The 18,439-nt window shown below is 40.7% G+C and overlaps 2 protein-coding genes across 7 annotated transcripts in view; both read left to right on the top strand.

The window, feature by feature from the left end:
- The window catches only part of EOGT (EGF domain specific O-linked N-acetylglucosamine transferase), a 70,514-nt gene that overhangs the window by 49,008 nt on the left and 3,067 nt on the right, over nt 1-18,439 (top strand). For all 3 annotated transcript variants that reach the window (XR_014064915.1, XR_014064913.1, XR_014064914.1), the window contains 2 exons: nt 10,526-10,564; nt 11,393-11,455. The gene's annotated coding sequence lies outside the window, so the exon portion shown is untranslated. The remainder of the gene's footprint in view (nt 1-10,525; nt 10,565-11,392; nt 11,456-18,439) is intronic.
- The window catches only part of TAFA4 (TAFA chemokine like family member 4), a 209,737-nt gene that overhangs the window by 3,719 nt on the left and 187,579 nt on the right, over nt 1-18,439 (top strand). Inside the window, exon 1 of one of the 4 annotated variants that reach the window (XM_081528459.1) lies at nt 3,044-3,188. The exons of 2 other annotated variants lie outside the window; for them this stretch is intronic. The gene's annotated coding sequence lies outside the window, so the exon portion shown is untranslated. Of the gene's footprint in view, nt 1-3,043; nt 3,189-11,395; nt 11,456-18,439 lie in introns of those variants that run through there. One more of the 4 variants, XM_081528455.1, reaches the window with a different exon arrangement.

The raw sequence follows: 18,439 nt of genomic DNA on the forward strand, positions 1-18,439 counted from the left end.
CTCCTGACAGCCTTGGGAGAGCCAACAGTTTTCCTGGGTTAGTAACCAATTTTTATAGCCTCGAGACAAAGAAAGTTCTTGCTGGAAGGGTGGCATTAGGTGATTGATTGGGGCGCTGTAGGGTGAGTAACGGGGTGGGCATTTTTGCCTAATTTGGGATTAGAAAACTGGCTGGTATGAATCAGGGGGGCTTTTGGCAACGGTTACAACGGGGCCCTGTCAGTTCTGGAGCTGACCTTGGTTCTGGGCTCCGCTTCTGTGTCCTTAGGGCAGGACTCCACAGCAAGGTTTAGATTTGGCCCACCCCAGTGATTCAGGGGTGTATGATGATACCGTAGGAGCAGAGAGTAACCTGGGAACAGGCACTGAACTTGTGCTGAGGACAGCGCCCACATGGTTTTGATCTGGTTGCCTTCTGGCGGCCTTGTCTCTGAGTTAGAGAAATTGAGTTTCTCAGTTGAATGCAGTAGCAGAAAATAGTGATCAAGTCAGAGATAAGAGAAAAAGAGAAAAAACAAAACCCTTTCCAAGCAAGAAAGCAAAATACTATTCGGAAGTGGCTGTTTTGCTGCAATCATGTTAAAATGTGGGCTCGTGTATATTTTTAATTGAGAAATGTAGAACATGACCCACTACTCTGACAGGCTGACATTTCCCATGTCCTTGGTCCTCACCCCACCCTCCCCTCCACCCCTAAACCATCATCCCACTCTTCAGCCAGTCCCCACACCTGACCTCACCTTCCTAGTTTGATCCACCATGGAAAGAGTGACAGTGTTATTCATCACTCTGAAAAATGCTACATGGAGCCCAACGGTTGTGTATGATGGTCAAGTCAGTGGGAACAATTCATTATTCCATCAACCACTTGGCATGTCAGTCAATGAAAAAATATGTGCTTTAGAACTGACAGCTCAAAATAGTCTTTTCAGCAATTGGCATGCCAAGATCTTGATAGTATAATGAATTATTCTTTAAACCTATCATTTCATGCCATCAATTTGGCCATGTAGAGTTTACCTTTTTTTTGGAGGGGAGGCCAGGACTGAGTTATAGAAGTTATCTAAAATAACAAGCTAAATAACTTTGTAACCTGGGAAGCAAAGATTGGAGTTTTGAGAAGTGGAATTAGAATGTTCCTTGGGGAAGATAGGTAAACACACTTACAACTAATAAACGTGTAAGAAAAGTTCCCTGAGGTTCTATGAGTCTTGGGCATGAAAAAATAGTTCATTCTCATTGACCACTGAAATTTTCCATAATAAGGCACTGAGAAACTGAGATTATTTATTATTCTGTGTGCAGCTTGATATATGTTTGCTGAGCAGTGTATTTAGTTCCTGCTTATTTAGGAGATGTGGCTGTCTTGGATTGAATTTTGAGTTCCGTTGGAAGGTCAGTTTTTCCCAGTTAATCTCCATATATAGATTTCTTTTCCCACACTTGATGTATGGTTTTTCTCATACTCCTGTGGCTAATTAATTCCATTCCCATTCGCAAGTCTGAGCTCTTCAAAGATCTGCACCCATCTCTTCTCCTCTGAGTATTTTGAAACCAGGACTGAGAACTTGCACAGCTTGCTGGCTTTTTGGAGAATGTTTAGGACCTTGGCATGTATTTTGGGTGACTTCTGAACGTGGCACACAGCATGTCAAGGTTTCAGCTGGTCAAATTGCTTTCATCCTAAAATGTCAGCTTTATTTCTAGGAGCAGCAGCTGCCACAGACCTTTTTTCCCCGCCTCAGATATCTCCACTGAATTGCTTGATGTGTCAGTGGTTATTTTCCATCCTGTTAAATAATGCCAGTTGCTCCAGTGATGGTCGTTTTAATACCGTCACAAAATAACAAGCAGTGTCAATTTGTTTTCAAGATTGGGTCTTAATTGTTCACCATTGTTTGAAAATAGAGAACAGCCTCATTAATCCACGGCTGAATATTAAGCATTTCATTAAAATATTGCCTGGAAAGGAGAGTGACTTCAAATCCCCTTCACGTGTCCTTCACGGCCAGCAAAATGATCTATTCTGCATTTTTAACTCTCAACCCAGAGAAAAATTGGGGCATCTGTGACCTTTTAATTTGTGCTTCAAAGAAAACATTTCTTAACATTATATAATAAATCTATCATTACTTGCTTAATAATCTTAATGCATGTCTTTGAAGTTAGCAACCCACAAGAGAGGCTAGGATTTTTAAAAATTGACAACTTTCTGGTCATTTGATGTAAACTGTGTTTTATTGATCAGCTGTGGAACAGTATCAACTGCATGTAAAAAGCATGTGATCATGGGGGACAATGAAAAATGAAGACTATTTTATTTATGTGTATGTGTATATGCATATTTATTATAGTCTCTGAAGTATGTAGGAAATATGACTTACTATTTTAGTATTTGAAATTATACTAACTTCCCTTAAGCCTTTCTTATCTTTGTACAAGAGCATTCTAACATAAACATGATTTGTGTATTTCTTGGTTTCTATAATCTTGAAATGAAAGTTTTTGCAACTGTATTTTCTATGTATTCTAGAAAGCAGTTGTTTAAAATGCAAATTAACCCAGATTCCTCAATCCTCTTTAGTCTATTTACCTTGAATTCCCTTGTTATCTAAAGAATTTTTCAGTTCAGGCGTTCCTAACCTTAGAAATCATGTCCTTGTTACTTGTTATTAATGCTCTGTTTATCATACCAAAAAAGGAAACCCAACCTTGAATTTTTGTTCCATTTTGTAGATGAGCTTCAGATAACGCAGTTGTAGATCTGCCGCTTCTTTAATGACTAACTGCTGAATTATAGGTTTCCTGATTTGAAGTGTATTGAGAAAAAGCAACAAAATGCAATTAATCTGATAGTAATAGGAACAGAAGTTAATATTGGCCTGAAGCTAGACTGCTCATTGTAAACATCTAGCCTGCATAATTGACAGTCACAGAGGCTCCCTTCTGGCTCCTAAAACGGTCCTCTCATTATTGCCTGCACAGCCCAGCTTGACCCCATTCTTCTGCAGAGAGTTCTGCCCAGACATTCCCAGGCTCCTACGTTGGTCACTGACACGACAGCGGCCGTGCCTCTCTGAGCTTCCATGGCTCTCTCATTGCTCTGGCCTGGTGAGCCCCTGAAGGGGAGTGGCAGAGGGCACATCTGGGTTCATGACCTTAACTCAAGGCTCCAGCTTTGAACTTGGGTAAGACGTTGACCCCAGGGGCCACCCTGGAGGCATGCTTGCCTGGAGGCATGCTTGCCTTGAGAGGTGGCTGTAAGGATGAATAGATAATGCCTGACTTATTATAGGAGCTCAGAAGAGCTCTGACACCCCCAAAAGGGAGGGAAGATGCACTGCAGTGTTTCACTCCTTTTTTTGGATGGGGCGGCACTTCCCACTCACAGCCCGCAGCCTTGAGTTGGGGTGTTGTTACCAGTCACAAGGTACCTCTTCCCTGTTCTCTCTGCTCCTTTCCACATTACCTTTTCCATCATTTCTATTCAATAATTAATAACTGCAAGGCTTTTCTTTATTGAAACAGTGCTCCCAAAAGGTTTTCTTTTATCTGAACTCTTGGAAGATGTTTAGACAGAATGGTTTTTTTTTTTTTAATGTATTAACTGCTATTTTTGTTTCTTTTTTGTTTCTTATGTGGCTACTAAGGTTGCTTGCAGAAATATATGATATACAAATAGGGAAAAGTCACTTAAAGGAAACCATAGTATTTATCAATCCAGATCTAGGCTTCCACATACCACCAAGGTGCACACACAATTCAAACACAAACACAAATAGTACACACACAGGTTTGCAGATAAAACTTTATTTGTGCTAAGCTACAAATATATACATATTCATGGTATGTATATTTTTGGATAACCTATTATTTGCTAACAATAGGAGTTAAAGGACACCTCCTTGGTACCATAAAAATATTTACATCACCATTTTTAATGTCTGCAGGTAATTTCATTAAGCCAATCTCATGTCATTGAGCAGTGAGACTCTTTCTAGCTATTGAATATTACCAAAGAAAAAAATTGCTGTGCCTTGAATATCCTTACACATACATCTTTATACATATATCCAACTGTTTCCTTAGGATAATTTCCAAGATAAAGCATTACTTAATGTCAGGACATGGACATTTTTAGAGCTTTCGAGCTCTAGAGCTTTAGAGCTTTAGGTTGCCATTTCCTCCTCCCTGGGATCTTGCTGACCCAGGAATCGAACCAGAGTTTCCTGTGCCTCCTGCATTGGCAGGCAGATTCTTGTACCACTGAGCCACCTGGGAAGCCCCCAGAGATTTGATTACATTCTGATAAATTTCCATCCAGAAATGTGGCACTTTTCATAGAACCCTTCAGCAGATATCTGAGTATGCCACTAGCCTACATATTCCCAACATTGGATATTATAACTTGGCAGAAGGGTCTGTAGGTGGAGTTGCAGAAGAGCTTTACAGAAAAACATTGAGAGAAGAAAACATATTGTATCAATCTGTGTTTAACATGTTGAGACAATTCTGGGCACTGTGGTTAGGAAGATGAGTTGCAGTCCTGATGCTGTGAGAAGGATCATGGCTGAATAGACAGTATCTCCAGTTCTGCAGAGCTGGACCACACAGCAGGAACTATTTTTTTTTGGTTGAATAGACCCAACAAGGAGCAGTGATGAACATTATTTAGACAGCCCAAGAGGCTGTCACTTCTCAAACTAGGTTAAGTTAAAAAAAGGCTACACAGGTTAATTAAAAGATAACACTGTGCAGTTGGACATAGCACCTGGGTAATTGCTTCTTCCACTGAGACAAGTATGTAATGAATATTACAGAGGTCTAGGGGAAAAAAAAATAAACTTGTGTGACAAAGATGAGACTCTTGTACCTAAAGCTCAAGTGCTCTTCCTGTATCCCCATATTAAGTATTTATGAGCCTGGATGCATAATGGAACAGTTTTAAATTACCTACAAACACTGAATGGCTATCCTGGTTAGTAGGTTTTGGTTGTGTTTAATTGTATGAAATAGATGACAATTACAAAACCCCTTCTATTTGATAAGTTTCAAATACACACAGAAGTAGAGTTGAGCAATGAACGCCCACATACTTGTGACCCATTTACAATAATCATCAATTCGTGGCCACTCTTGTTTCATGTACACCCTACCTCCTCTGGCACTGAATTATTTTGAAGTAAATTGTGACATCTTATCATTTTAGTCATAAATATTTCAGTTTATAAAAAGGTGATCTGGGTGATGAGTCCTAATCAATTAAGTTTTCCGAGTTAGCATTATGAGAGTATCTTTGTAAAATACTGATTAATTGTACAACCTCCACAAAATGACTTCTCTGAGCCTCAGATTCCTGTTCTGTAAAAGGGATATCAATAATACTCAGATATGGTGGTGGTATTATGAGGATCAAGGAAGATACTCAAGATAACATAACATCAAAGTGATGAAAAACTGTTAACTCATCATCATTGCCATTGTCATCACTGGAATTCAGATTTTATAGGCAGGTGACATATGGGAGCTTTGAAAAGCTGAGTGATGAGATGTAAGAGGCTGCTAGGAAAGGAGATGGTGGAAAATGTGGCAAGTCTATCAGAAAAAAGCAAGGAAACCAGGAGGTATATGAAGGAGATAAGCAGGAGGAGCCAGTAGCCCAGGCATGTGGGACAGTGAGGGTATGGGTCTTCTGACCGCTGTGGCCACAGGTTCCATTTCTTGGAACCAGGATGCAAACTTGGAAAAGTGAAACATCAGTGGAAGTTGAGGAGGAGACAGAGACTTGGGTTTTTAAAATGTTAAATTCTATTAAAGGTCATACCATATTATTAATAATAAATACTATTACAGTGTAGAAGTTGAGAAATACGGAATATATGTATATTCATATACATATTAAATATATATGGAAATAATATATATAAATATATATGGAAATAATTTTTTTAAGTCTTGCATAATGGGTCCCTACTTTCCAGAAATGATTGATATTGCAAATTTCTAAGTGAACAATGCATGCAAGTCATCTCATGGAATTTATGTTGGGATTTGATTGACTCTCTAGCAATGGAAGATCCCCTGGAGGAGGGCATGGCAACCCATTCCAGTATTCTTGCCTGGAGAATTCCAGGCACAGAGGAGCCTGGTGGGCTACAGTCCATAGTGTTGCAAAGAGTAGGACACGACTGAGCAACTAACACACCCTTTTGCTAGCAATGACAGTCTTATCAAATGAAGATGGTGGATTCTCCATATAATTTTGAAACTTTGGATCAAAGGTAACTACCTCCACTCTTCTATTCCTCGAACATTTTTTTTTTGACTAATATTGATCACGATCTAATTTCTTCATCCTAAAAATAGCATACAGGATAATTTCACAATACAGTTTCTCCAGATGATAGAATTTTTAATGTATATTTGTAAGTTATTTTAATTGTTACGCCTTAGAAATGACTCCAGGCAAACTTTGACAACCCTTGCTTTTTTCAGAACTTACCTATCTTGTCTCTCATTCCCAAAGAACTGAATAGCCACAGGATATGTTGATGAATGAATCCCAATAAAGGAGTTAATGGCCGATATGGTGTTAATTGGGGCTACTCCTCTTAGAGACCATTTGCAATTGACAGAGTCTCCAGATGCCTTGACTGGAAGGAAGGGATGTTGGAACCTGCTATGGTTGCAGTGCCAGTGAGAGAAATATTTAGGGGCAGGATGGCATTCGGTGTCTTCACATCGAATCACACAAGAATAAAATTTGTAAATCACATTAAAGAGTTTGGATTTTATCCTTAACCGGGTGCCTCCTAATGAAAATGGAAAATGACATAATTGTAGTTGGATTTTAGAAAGGTCAGTCTGGATTGTTTGGAAGCAAGCGGCAGGTGGTGGGGGGGGGAGCGGGGAGAGGGTGGGGGGAAGCGGGGAGAGGGCAGGGGAAATAGGAGAGAAGTATCGATAGGATACTACCTATACTGGCAGCGAGGGTGGAGGAAAGTGAGGATGAACTGGGAGAGTGACAGTGAGGGTGGAGGGAAGTGGGCTCTTATTAAGTGTGAGAATCCATAGACCTTGACTGTCAATTGAATGAAGAAAATGTGGGTGAAGAGGTCAAGGATGATACTAAGGATGCAGATTTGGAAAACAGGGTAGATGAGTGTGTCCCTTGCTGCATCAGCTCAGGCAGGGAGAGAGGCAGGTTTTGGAGTAAAGGTGTGAGTTCCATTTTGGATATGTGGAGTTTGAGGTGCCTGTGAGCTGGAGGTACCCTGTGGGTAACAGAATTTTGCCTGGCAGGACAAATGCCTCTGGGGTAGACATGGTGGTTGAAGCCTTGGGAATGGATAGGATCAAATGGACAGGAGTCAGTCACAGAGAGTACAGATATGCAGATGCTGAGCCTGGCTTGCATCAGCCCCCTCGGGTTGGTGAGTAAAGGAGCTTTGGATCCTCCATCCCCAGCCAACAGCTGAATTATCACAGAGCGAGCCCTGGGAGTCCACTGAGTGCCACATGGAGCAGAATCGCTTCCCACCCCAGTCCTGTCTCACTAAATTGTGAGGTGCTGTGCGATGTTTACTGCTTTAAGCCACTGTGTGTTGAGGTTGTTTATTTGGCATTAGCGGAGAAGGCAATGGCACCCCGCTCCGGTACTCTTGCCTGGACAATCCCATGGACGGAGGAGCCTGGTAGGCTACAGTCCACGGGGTCGCTAAGAGTCGGACACGACTGAGCGACTTCACTTTCACTTTTCACTTTCATGCACTGGAGAAGGAAATGGCAGCCCACTCCAGTATTCTTGCCTGGAGAATCCCAGGGACGGCGGAGCCTGGTGAGCTGCCGTCTATGGGGTCGCACAGAGTCGGACACGACTGAAGCGACTTAGCAGCAGCAGCAGCAGCATTCGGCATTAGAAAACTGGAAGAGTTGTCTGTGCCACACTCCCTTGTAATCCAACTTTGAAACATGATATGCTCAACTGAGTGTTCTCTTAAGCCAGCGACACCTACACATGAAAACCTGTGTTTTCATCTGTGTATGAAGGATGATAATACCTGCCATCCCTTCTTTTCAGAATTATTTTACGGCCCAAGTAAGATAATATATGTGAATGTACTTCATACATTATAAAGCCCTCTACAAATATAGATGAATTTAAATAGAATTGGAAAGCACTCTATCAATATAGCTTAATAGATTTTTATTATGGAAAGAAAGTTTTGAACTGATATCACAAACGTTAAAAACAGTATTACATATTCAATGCTACTGACTACTTATAATTTGACGGTACATAAGGATCATCAGAAAGACTTTGACTTTCCATAAATTGACCTAGAAGCTTTTTATCTAGTTCTCTTTGTCTGTTTAGTATTTTGGTTCTTTGTCAAAGGATGGGAGTTGATTTTCAGCTCTTCTTTCATCTTGTGTTGGTCTAAAAAGGCCTTATTTACTTAAGGAAATTGAGCAGATCCATCTTGGTGGAGAACAGGGAATAGGATTGGATCCAAATTGATACCCAGGAGTAAGAGGCTTCCTTGGATGGCTTATTACTAGCTACTGCTGACTTGCTTTTAAACTTTGTCACATTACCTCTTCAGTAAATTGAGTTACCGAATTATCAGTTGCTCAGCAATCTGGTGATCTGGTACCAGTTTTCTTCAGGGTAATTGAACTACTTGTGTAATTTAAATTAACACCGATCTTGAAATTTTTCCATCACAATGACTTTGGGAAAGTGGGTGGACGGAGGGTTCTAATTGAACTGTGATCCTTAATAGAAACAGGGGGAAGGATGCTCTCCTAGGTTTATCTTTAGTTCTTTGACACATGCCTGTAATAGCCAATTCAAAGTAAAAGCAAAAAAAAGTCAGATGTGAGGTGGGATCATCTGGGTCATTCCTGTAGACTAGAGTGTCTTAATATTGGCACTACTGACCATCTGGGGCTGGATAATTATTTCCAGGGTTGGGGGGTGGGGAAGCTATGCTGTCCCTTGTGGGATGTTCAACAGCACCCCTTGCCGCTGCCCATTTAGATGCTTTAGTCATTCCAGCCCTCAACTCAGTTGTGAAAACCAAGAATGTATACAGATATTGCCAAAGTCTCCTAGGGGCCCATTTACCCCCTTTTCTTTTGAGAACCATTGCTGTAGATGATAGAGTGTGTTTCTCTTAGTAGGAAGCAAAAATATTTTGTCCCAAACTCTTCTCTACCTCTCACCCCATCTCCCTAACCCCAGCCCACAGCTTTGTGCATCACATGCATTTCTTGTTGAATCAGCTCATCTCCAGGGGTGCTCTCCCTGGGCAGTGATCTCATGTTTATCTCCTTGATGTTTGACAATGGACTGCTCTTCATCAGACCCGCTTGGAAACTGACATCCACATTTGAAGTTGATTTTTTTAAAGAAGTCATCCTTTAAAAGGTCATAAAACACTTGGCATTAGTTTCTTAGAGTGTGTGATGAATATTTCAATAGTTAAAAATGTAGCCAGGCAGCAAGGAGATGATTTAATGTTGTAAATAAATCTCTTTGTGGGATTTAATGTGCAAAAATAGACAGCAATGGCTTTAAAAAATCATTCCCCAAATGATGGGATCTATACAATGGTGCTCTCTGTATGTGGAATCCATATCTGGAGACAGTGTTCATTGTATCTTTCTTAGATATTGGAGGAAGACACTAAGATTACTTTCTCTCTTGGGACCTCTATATCTTTTTCTCAAAAGGAGAAGCCCATAAGGTCAACTTTTTGGGAAACAGTACTGATATCAGATCCCTGCAGAATGTACTGTTAATTGCACTAATCGAATTCCAATAGGTAATAGTCACAAATGATAACACAGAGGTAGTGATAATGATCAAAGAGTTGTATATGTGTTAATATTCTAATAACCCTGTGAGTTGATTGTGGAGTTAATCAACTGTGGTCCCCTTGGCCACATTTGGGTGCTGCTATTTTTGTAATGAGAACTAAGAACATTATTTCTATTTTTTTAAGAAATTGAAACAAAAAAAAAATCAAAAGATGAAGAATATTTCTTGACTCCCTAAAATTATGAGATTCACATTTCAGTGTCCACGAATAAAGTTTTATTGAGATGTAGTCATGCCCACTCATTTGCATATTGTCTGGGGCTGCTTTGACAGAGCTGAGCAATTGTGACAGAGACCACACCGCCCACAAAGCCTTAAAGACTTAGTATCCAGCCCTGGATGGATAAAGCTGGCTGACCCTTGATGTGATTTGCCATTACTGCCCTCGTTTTATAGAGATGGAGGCAGAAGTACAGAGAATAAGTCATTTGTTTAAAGTCATGTGTCAATAATGTGACAGAGCCAGATATTTGAAGTTAAATACTCGGGTACCAAAACTTGCTAGGACAGAACTCTTTTTCTAATATTTATTTTATATTGGACTGTAGTTGATTTACAATGTTGTATAGTTTCAGGTATACAGCAAAGTGATTCAGTTATACATATATCTATTCTTTTTCAAATTCTTTTCCCATTTAGGATATTACGGAATGCTGAACAGAGTTCCTGTGCTATACAGTAGGTCCTTATTGATTATCTATTTTAAATATAGTAGAGTGTATATGCGGAGAAGGCAGTGGCGACCCTCTCTAGTACTCTTGCCTGGAAACTCCCATGGATGGAGGAGCCTGGTAGGCTGCAGTCCAGGGGGTCATGAAGAGTCAGACACGACTGAGCGACTTCACTTTCACTTTTCACTTTCATGCATTGGAGAAGGAAATGGCAACCCACTCCAGTGTTCTTGCCTGGAGAATCCCAGGGACGTTGGAGCCTGGTGGGCTGCTGTCTGTGGGGTCGTACAGAGTCGGACACGACTGAATCAACTTAGCAGCACTGGCAGCAGAGTGTATATGAGTTTCCCTGGTGGCTCAGACGGTAAAGAATCTGCCTGAAGTACAGGAGACCTGGGTTCGATCCCTGGGTTTGGAAGATCCCCTGGAGGAGGGCATGGCAACCCACTCCAGTATTCTTGCCTGGAGAATTCCCATGGACAGAAGAGCCTGGTGGGCTATAGTCCATGGGGTCGCAAAGAGTTGGACCTGACTGAAGCGACTTGGCACACACAAAGTGCATATGTCAATCCCCACCTCCCAATCCCTCCCCCCACCAACCTTTCCCCTTTGGTAACCCAGAACTCATCATTTTAAACAAACTAGCAGAAACAACTTCCATAATTCAGCTCTTTCTTATTATACTTTGCGGTCCATTCATAGTTGATTTTTGTATGTAGGTCCCCATGCAGCAATTCCTGAATGAAGTGAAGAGCGTTTTGTACTCCTTAGGCTGTACTTGTACAATATTCTCTTCAGCCTTTCTAAGAATGGGTGTACATTTCCTTTCATGCAGCAGGATTCCTGCCATACAAGGAAGCACCCCTGAGGGGCAGAGTCCTGAGGTCTGGAAATCGAGGTGGGTAACTGATTTTCTGCTACACAGAAACTCTTGCGGAGGGAGGAAATGTCAAGGGCAGAAGGACGGTTTCTAGGTCTGCGGTAATTGAAGTTTAAATGTCTATGTAGAATAGTTAGGAACTTAAAAAAAAAAAAGAATCTCATCTCGTCTGGCCCAGAATTGGCCTTGCTTCATTCAATTTCTCCATTTCAAAAGATGAAAGGCTGCATCGTCTGCCAGGATTTAGCGTCCAGTCCCAGGGCATCATTGTGTTTCTAATCTGATGTTTGGGCCTTGACGCCATCCTCTCTGCCTGCCGGTCAAGATCCATTCCTTTTTTTTTTTTTTTTTGTTAGATTGTTAAAAGGCCCTAGACATGGATCAGTTTCAAACAGCTTTTGGCTCCATAGGGAACCAGCTCACAGATCTTTGGTTTTATTTTATTCCTTTTGGATTTTAGAGCAGAGTTCATTCGTAGTAGCAGAGGCTATAATCATTCTCATTTTAAAAATACTGCCGCACACTCAAATTAAGAGTGGGGGATGTTCTAGATCTTGACTGAAGTGATGGTTCTGTGACTGCATATACTTATCAAAGTGCATCCAAATGTATACTAAAGATCTGGGCATCTTAACTTCAACTAAAAGGGCATTAGGAGCTTCCCTGGTGGCTCAGATGGTAAAAGAATATGCTTGCAATGTAGGAGACCCCGGTTTGATCCCTGGGTGGGAAAGATTCTCGGGAGTAGGAAATGGCAACCCACTCCAGTATTCTTGCCTGGAGAATTCCGTGGGCAGAGGAGCCTGGTGGGCTACACAGTCCTTGGGGTTGCGAAGAGTAGGACACAACTGAGCGACTAACACTTTGAAAAGGGCTTTAGAGGGAAAATATAATATAGAAACCAGATTTTTTTTAAAAAGTGAGAATAGTTAATTAGAGCACCTGTGTGAGGCTGGGTAAACCCAGAATTACTCTCTGGTAATCACTTGTAATTCTTCAGATTTCTTGAATCCCAGATCAAGGTATGTCCTTGCGGGAGGCTTAAATTCATTCCCTCTAATTTGTGTTCTGCATTCCTTTGAAGGTAGTCATTCTAAGGCTACATAAGGATAACTGATATTTATCCCTATAAATAGTCAGTGTCAGAAAGGTAATCTTTATCTTTGAATCTCTTTATTATGCCACATTGGGTTTACAATTAAATACAGATACAAAATCTACCTGAGATGAAGGGCAGTGAGTGTATTTAGTGCTGATTTCCTCCAGCTTGTGAGAAAAGTGAAGTGTAAAGATAAGAAATATGACTTTAAAATAAAAAGTCTTTGGGTGGAATCATTTATTATGCCTCCGATACAGATATCCAGCCTTAGATATAAATATTTCAGGATAAGATGCTTTCATCTCTCTCTGCCTTGCAAGAAGGGAAGATTGGAAACAATCTTCCTTAAAGTAAGCAGCTTTAATGATTGTTTCTAAATCAACTGAACTGTGTTGGAAAAAAAAAAAAAAGAAGCTATAAGAATCCTATAATCCCTAGTTTAGCTGTAATGAAATTGTCCAGGCTAAGAAGGGAACAGATGGATTCTGATTAATTTCTACTAAAACCAGCAAGTATCAGCCTCAATATTCTTTATAAACTTATCAGGGTAAATGTTATATAGTCTAAGAGGATGGAGGAAAAAAGAGATATAAAATATAAATGAACTTATAACTGGGTTATGAATAGTTAAGGGGGATATGCTTAAAAACACCATATTTAGCAACACATCAAAATGGAGATTCATTGAATCAGGGGCAGTTTTTTCAGAGACCTTTTCAGATTTAATTCCTTAAAAAATAGTTATATTGTTGTTGTTTGTTTTTCCCAAGAGAGGATTCATGGCTCTAAGTATCCAGCAAAGTGGCCCATTGCATATTATGGGCTTAACAGTAAGAAGAATGCAAATAGGATTCAGAGAGCAGACAAGTTGTGCCTCAGATTCGCCATTTATGATTCCAGGATGATAATTGAAAACAAAGATGAACTTTACCAAGACATAATTTGGAATGAACTTGGATAGTTCAGTTGCCACAGTTCATTAGTTTTATGGTTGATATTTAGGATCTGAGGGGTAGAATCTTAGCTTCCCCTGTCCTTTTTGGGATCTCCTCACTCCTCCAGTCTGTCAAAGGGGATACAGAGAGATCCAGAGGCTTAAGCTTTAAGTCTGGCATCCACTTGAAAGTAGAACTATAAATTAAAAAGAGGCAAAGCGAATCTGAGGTGGCATTGGTCCCACATTCCCATAAGGTATGAAGTATTTACCTCCAGCAGAAAAATCAATCACTTGTTCTTAGATTTAAAAATCCTTCTGCTGTCTAGCTTTGTCTCCTACCCAGCATCATTTTACATTGTCCACTTCTCTCCCTGCTGGGCTGTGAGGTGGCCATAGGCTGTGAGCCGTCTAAGGAAATAGAATCCTAACTATAACTTTCAACATTGCCAATACCTAACTAATGACCGATGACCAACAAAAGGCAATACACATCATCCCCCAAACTTGGAGTTCTCATTTACAGACAACACAAAGCCAGCTCTAACTTTGCTCTGTACTATTAGGAGCAGTATGGGATCTTTCTGAGAACATACAGAAAAAAATCCCTCCTTCACAGCTGCTGAGTGATATATTTACATACAGAAACATGAGGTTTATTAATAAAGTCTCTGGTGGTTGTGTCATTGGCTACTGGAATGTGGTGAGTAGTAAATGAATTTGGAACTAATTCGACACTAGATACTCCATTTCTTTCTGTTATTATCTTGTCATCATAGCTGTGACTTGGAAATAGGATCTGCTTAGGGACAAAGACACTGGTTTGCTGTAATAAAAGCAGGCTGTTTGGGAAATTTGACCCTAGGATCATGATTTTAAGTTGATAGTAGACTATCTACCTGGGAGCTTCTGTCCATCTTCTGCCTGCTTGGTCTGTAGGTAGAAGAGACTCTGCCTTCAGAGTCCTGGCAGAAAACGACAGTGACCAACTTCTCCATGAAACATGGCAAGCTCCGTGCCTGGGGCCTGTGAAAGTGGAGCCCATGAAAATGCTTTAATTTCTTTTAAAACCAAGAGGGAAAAAGTGGCTACAATCCAGCCAGATTATATTCATCTTTATATCAGTGCTGTCATAAACTAAAAAAAATAACTGTAATAGTAATTGTAATAGTTTTTTTATGGAGGAAGGGTTCACAAAGGTGGAAATGCCATGCCAAGGGCCCATAAATGTCATTGTGTGGACCAGGAAACTGAGGACACTCGCAGATTTTTCGCTGAAGAGAACTAGATGAAGGGGCTGTTTGCAAAGGTGGGTTTGGATCAAGAAAACTGGCCAGGGGGAGTGGCGCATTCAAGGACTAGTAACTTTGAGTTATTAGTAACCATGATAACCATCAAGGACAAGTAACCATCATCACCTTTGGGCCTGAATTGACACATTGGCAGGTGGTGACTATTGGCCAAACCCAGCTAGAAGCCAAAGGAAAAAGTAACCCAGAGGTCATTCCACATAGGTCAGCATCATAGGACACAGAGCAGGACAGGCAGGAGCAGAAAATAGACCAGAGCTGGGGAGCTGGGGTTGTCAACAAAGAAGAACCAATACGAGGACTCGTATTCCAACTACTTTCTGTCTCAAGAATTTTTAAGTGGGTGTAACCTCTGCCTTTGTGTAACATTCATAGAATCCATGTGTGAATTATAGAAAAAAGGAACTTATTTTCTGCTTCAAGAAGAAAGAAACAGATTTGAAAGGCTACTATCCCATCAAGTGGCCCCAACCTTTCTTGCTCACTTGCTGTAACTGGAAGCAGCTGTCTTTAGGGTTCTTCACCCTTTGCAGTCAGGACTCAATCTCCTTTTCCAGTCCAGCGTGGGGCAGTTTGGAGAACTGGTCAAGGAATGACTTTTGGATCAGACTGTGCCAGGCCCAGCTTGGTGACTGAATAACTATCTGACCTCCCTGTGCCTCGGTTTTTTTATCTGTAAAAATAGGACGCTAGTGATACGTGCTCCATAGGGTGGTAGGGAAAATTAAATGAAGTAATAGTAGCAAATACTATGAGCCAAACACTATTCTGAGCGCTTTATGTATGTTAATTCATTCAACCACACAGCGAAAAGCAGACATTAAAGCAGAAAGAGAGGCTTTTGTGATGCTGTTCTTTGGGTTTCAAGATATAGCTGTGCTTGAAACTCAGTTGCCACTGGACTTTTCATATATGTGAATCAACAGATATCCTCTAAATTTGGGGAGGAGTTCTAACTCGCTGAAATGAAATTTTTGTCATTTGCAACCAAGGCAGTTCCAACAAAGTAGATACTGTATACATATGTACGTGTATGCGTATCTATGGGGGCTTCTCCGATGGCTCAGCAGGTAAAGGATATGCCTGCATTGCAAGAGACATCGGAGACACGGGTTTGATCCCTCAGTCGGGAAGATCTCCTGGAGGAGGAAATGGCAACCCACTCCAATATTCTTGCCTGAAAAATCTCATGGACAGGGGAGCCTGGCGGGCTACAGTCCAAAGTGTCACAAACAGTCAAACACGACTGAGTAACTAAGCACACACACACAGATCTATGTATATAGTGTGTTTATGTATACATAAATATATATTTGTTAGCTGAATAAATCAAGGAAGAGAAATGATGGAGTTCATGTGCGTTGTCTCTAAACTTTGGCAGGTGTTGCTACGGATAATCTTCCATAGGAGAACTGATGAAAATGACCTCCCATTTATTCAGTACCTATGGTGCCAGGCCACTGTGTGTACCTTATTTGAAATAGTTCTTATAGGTACTCTATGAGGGCATTATTTAAACCATACCCATTTTACAGAGGAAAAGACAAAGCACCGGAGAGCTGAAATAACTTTCTCACAGTCAATTAGCTGATGGGTTGATTGAGCGAGGATTCAAACCTAAAGCCCTTGCTCTTTTCTCATAAAAGGCTGCCTCCCCGATTTGCATTCAGCATGCAGGGAGGGATGGGTTTGAGCCAGGGTGCTTTTTGCCATCTTCTCTTGTTGCATCAGAGAAAGCGGGGATAACCACAGCACAGGGTAAAGGATGATGGGGTGAGAATTGTGGTGAAGAACAGAGTTCATAATGATAAATAACACCATGCATCCGCTCTGAAAAGGCAACTCTCTCTCCTACAGAATAACTGAACCAGTAGAGGCTTTCCTCTACCTGTTGCCCACCCTATGTGTGCGTTAACAGCAAAGCTCTCCATTGTTTATTTCTGTGGCAAACCATCTTACTGTGTTACGTGTTTTGGCAACAATAGAAGAGTCTGAAGTGGTACTCACCGGCCCAGATCCAGGAGCTCATTCCTTCCTAATGATTTCTATTCGTTAGCAATCTTCCTGCTCTTAATGAAACAAAAAGCCCATCCTAATGGTAGATGGAGATGAGTGGGTGGCTGGGGGGTGGTGGTGGATGGTAGTTCCCAGCCCCAGAGCCAGCGGCCCCTTGGTTCCTCCAGAGTGGCCCTGGGGTAGGGGTTGGGGGGTTGATGAATCTTGAAGCCCACTCTGGCAGGCTTCAGCCTTTGAAGGATTCAGTCCTTCTCATGTCCTGCTAATCAGGAATGAAGAATGAAGAAACATCCTCAGATTCTTCCAAGCCCAAGAGATGAGAATCTTGGATTACAAAGGATTGCCTGTCAGACTTGCTCTGATTTTCCTCAGCATCAAATATTTTCTCCTCCTTCTGTACTTCATCACTGTAAGAGGGCACTCATTATATTTTTCTCTATTATTTTCTCCTAATAATTATTTCCCTCTCTTTCTAATATAAAGCCATTATATTCTAGAGCACTAAAAAAATAAAATACTCCTAATTCAATCATCTGAAGAGAATAAATTTTAACATTTGTACTCTCTTCCTTTATTAAAAAACATTTTATTTTCTAGTTAAAACTTGTGACTTAAGAGGACAGTGTCCTTTAAGAGGACTCTTTATATTTGGGGTGGCTAGTGTATAGTAGATGCTGTGAAATGTTTGCTGGATCTAGCTGGTTGAGATGAACACAGGTCCAGTATTGATTTTATCTTGTTAAAATTTTTTTTCCAATTAGTCACATCAAAGTTGCCTGGAAAGCTCATCAGTCAACGTAGACTGATGAGGAAAGAAGTTTCTTTAGCAGCTGAGGTTCCTGCACATCTCAGCCCCCTGGGTCTTTTCTTCTGACTCCTTTCTGTCTGCCTGCTTTTTTTTTGTTGTTGTTGTTTTTAGAACTTTATTGAGATAGAATTCATATACCATAAAATTCAACTATTTAAAGTGCTTTCAGCTTATTGACAAGAGTTATGCAACCATCACCACTACTTATTTGTAGAACATTTTCATTCCCTAAAAGGAAACTATCCATTTAGTAGTCACTTGCTGTTTCCCATTCCCTCAGCCCCTGGCTACTGATCTACTTTCTCTTTCTATGATTTACCTGTTCTGAACACTTCAGACAAACAGAATCATACAGTATGTAGACTTTTGTAACTGGCTGATTTCATTTAATAAACTCAAGCAATGTTCTAAAGATTCATTGGTGTCATAGCATGTATCAGTACTTCATGCCTTTTAATTTTGCTCTGCTTGCATTTTCCTGTCTATTGACTGCTCACTTTCTTTGAGAACTCTCTCCCTAATGGTACGTGTGTATATACCATATGTGTATAGATGGTTCTGCTACTTGATACTTGCCTTCTTTACCCAGGCAGTGTCACATGTAATGTATCCCTTTGCTCCAGACTCCAAGGATCAAGTAACAACCATCTTAGAGTTGGCTAGACTGTAAGAAACTCTGTTTATTCCAAATTTATGTGACATACATTTACACACTTACATGTCTAACTATTGCTGCTGCTGTTGAGTTGCTAAGTCTTGTCCGACTCTTTGTGACCTCATGCATTGCAGCACGCCAGGCTTCCCTATCCTCCACTATCTCCCACAGTTTGCTCAA

The sequence above is a fragment of the Giraffa tippelskirchi genome, chromosome 9 (assembly GCF_054371585.1).
Source record: "Giraffa tippelskirchi isolate mGirTip1 chromosome 9, T2T-mGirTip1v1.2.pri, whole genome shotgun sequence".
NCBI classification, from domain to species: Eukaryota; Metazoa; Chordata; class Mammalia; order Artiodactyla; family Giraffidae; genus Giraffa; species Giraffa tippelskirchi.